Raw genomic sequence first — 3,186 nt, 5'->3', positions numbered from 1 at the left:
ATGCCAGGCCCAGTATGGACACGAGACACAGGGAGCCCCTGGTCTGTCGGGGCGGGAGTGGGGTTCTGATAGACACTAGAGAAACCATTGCTTCAGGGGCCACAGAAGAGAAAAGTGAGGGGGTTTGGGGAAGGCACTCCAGAGGAACTGGTGCCAGAGTTGGGCTTTGAAGGATGAGTAGGAGTTGACCAGGTATTGGGTATTCCCTGAGCACAAGCCTGGGAGTGGAAGTGCATGGTATAGCTCAAAGAACTGTGGGTAATTTCAGGGTGGCTGCTATGTTGGGGGTGGGTGGAGAATTAGCAAGAGAAATGCTGCATTAGGACTCATAATCCATCTACACTTAAGCAAAAAGGTATTTGTTCGCTCATCTCATAGGCCAGGGGTGCCTGACTTCAGGTACATCTGGATCTAGGCAGCAGGCAAGCTCACCTCTGCTTTTTTCAGTGTGAGATTCATTCTCGTAGTTTCATCCGTTAGGCACTCCCTGATGGCAGTGATGACCCCAGCAGTTCCAAGCTCTCATCCTTCCAGCTTCGTTGCTGCAGCAGAAAGTCTGCTGATCTTAAGTCCTGTGATCGTCCCTGGACCAGTTGCTGTGACTCGAGTGGCCTGTGCCTAGAACTGGACTTAGAAGGGGCTCCCCAAAGGAAAGTCAAGAGTAGGAGCGGGAGAAGGGAAGTGGAAGCATGATAGACTTAAGCAGTAGAGGGCTGTGCAGTGCAGAAGGGCGGGGCTGCCTCACCCAGGGCCTTGTGGGCCAAAGGGAGCAGACTGGGCTTTCATCCGAGGACACTGGGAAGCCATGGAGGGTTGCATGCGGGGAAGAGGCTTAGTCAAACTGCCTCAGTTGTCCATTTAGAGCATTGTAGGGTCAGCAGTTGTATTCTTCATGGAGCTGACAGGAAAGTCAAATGAGAAATGAAGGGTGGTAAAGATTAAAAAGTGGCCAGTGTTGAAAAATTCAGGGTCTGGGTCAGAACCGAAGTCCTGTCGTGAGTGAGGCCAGAATAGGACTCTGGGCAGAGAGAGAGAGAGGGAGAGGGAGGGAGAGGGAGGGAGGCAGGTGCCATCCTGTGAGCCCTGCCCCCCCCCCCCCAGCGAGGTCAAGTCTCCCGCCAGGCCCTCCCAAACATACCCACTCCTCCTCATTCCATTGCTACCCCTGTTCTACAGTTGAGAGGGTAGAAAAATGAGGTGTGTGTAGGGGGAACCAACCCTGTCACGAAACCTCAATCCCGGAGGGCTTCATTTGTGCCCAGCCCTGTGCTGGGGACACAGTGGTGACCAAAACAGCCCCAGCCCTGCCCTCATGGAGCTCACAGCCCAGTGGAGGAGACAGCCGTGTCCTCATTGATCCAGAGTGGGCAGGGCTGGTATGGGGGAGTCCAGAGCCCGCAGGAGTGCAAAGGGGGAAACTGCCCTAGGCAGGGAGGGCTTCCTGGGAGGAACAGCTTGGCTGTGACCAAGAGAATGATGAGCAACTAACCAGACATGGCGGGGTGTGGGTCATGTGTTCTAGGCAGAGGGAACAGCATGTACAATGGCTGGGAAACGAGAGCATACAGGTCCTTCAGCAAATGACACATGACTTGAGTGAGTATAGAGTCACTGTGAGAGATGAGGCTGGAGGTGCTGGCAGGGCCTTGAAGGTTGTGGAGAGGTGCCTGGGCTTTGTGCCAAGGGTACTGGGGAGCCATGGCAAGGCTGTGAGTAAGGGAGAGGCAGGGGCAGGTTTGTGCTGTGAAGGGAGGGAAGGAATCAGGTCAGAAGAGTAGCGAGGAGGTCAGGACCGGACAGAAGGTGAGGAGAGAAGGGGTGGACCTCAGCCTTATGAGGCAAAATGGGTGGGACAGGCATGGTAGCTGCCAAGTGCCTGGCCTCTGGATTTGGCTGGCTCAGATCCTACTGGCTGGAGTGTGTGTGGTCTGTGTGGCCTCAGGGCTGGAGCTAGGATTAGTGATGGGATCTTCATTGGGGGATAGTATTGTAAAGGGCATCCCCATGTCTAACAGGCCCTGCGTGCCTTGACCTTTGGGGTCTCTCCTAACCTTTCTGTTTTGGTAATCTCTCTGGGAACGCTGACATCCCCGGGCCTCAGTTTCCCTTCTGGAAAATGGAGAGATTTCTTGATCTCTAAGGGCCCTTTACCTATGTGACAAGGTTTGAAAAAGTGCCTCCCCCAGGTCCCTGGGGACTCTGTCTTCTTAACTCTGCCTCACCTTTTCTTCTGAGGCCTTTTGTCTCTTTAGGGGCCCACGTGCTATGCCCTAGCAAATGGAGGCCTCAGCCTATCGGGTCAAGTAGAAGTGATTGACGTGGCCAACACCCAATACATGTTCAGATGTTTCTTGACTTCTATTACCTGCTTCTCCCACACGCGACCCCAAGGCCCCTTCCTGCTCTTTTCTGGGACCAAGCTCTCCAAAAGTCCTATCCTGAAAGACTTCACAGGTATGCTCTGACCCAAGCCCCAGCCTGGAGGAGGAAACAGCTTGGGCAGACGTTAAGGTGGGAATTGCAGGGCATAAGGAACAAAAGAGTAATAGAGTAGTCATGGAAAAAGAGCTAGAAGGATGAGCCTTCAGCAAATGGTATGAATTTGGCCTTGAAGCATCGCACTTAATACGAGAGGGTTCTAGGCGACGTGGGGAGCCATGGCAGGTTCTCGAGCGAAGTAAGGAAAGTTGCAAACACTGGTAGCAGCTGTAGAGGGCTGAAGTCAGATCGCACAGAAGGAGGCCAGTGAAACGCATAACGAAATAGACAGTGATGAGATGCTTGGGGGGGGGCGCGTCTCAAACCGGAGGCCAGGGAGCCAGATGCAAGTCTCAGATATTTCCTTTGGCTTCCGTTTCTCCCTCGCGAGGACCCTGTGTTTGAGATCTGAGCGTGACTGGGAGCCGAGGTTGGGAAGGGCCCAAGCTCGGCGGTGTGACACTGGACCACACCTCTCCGGGTCTCAGATTCCCCATAGAGCTTTGTAATGTTTGGATTAGACTCTGTACCCTAACTTTGCCTCATTTTAGAGATGGGATAAAGCATGTGTAGCCCTAGGACATGCCTAGAGACGGCAAACCGCTTCGAGGTCACACAGTAGCCAATTACAAAAGTCTTTCCTCCTCCTCTTCCTCCTCCCCCCCCCCCCCCCCAACCTACCCCCACAAACCACAAGCCACACCTTCT

The sequence above is a fragment of the Lipotes vexillifer genome, unplaced genomic scaffold (genome assembly GCF_000442215.2).
Source record: "Lipotes vexillifer unplaced genomic scaffold, Lipotes_vexillifer_v1.1 scaffold371, whole genome shotgun sequence".
In the NCBI taxonomy this organism is placed as follows: Eukaryota; Metazoa; Chordata; class Mammalia; order Artiodactyla; family Lipotidae; genus Lipotes; species Lipotes vexillifer.
The sequence above is the reverse complement of the archived record's forward strand: the minus strand, read 5'-3'. Positions refer to the sequence as shown.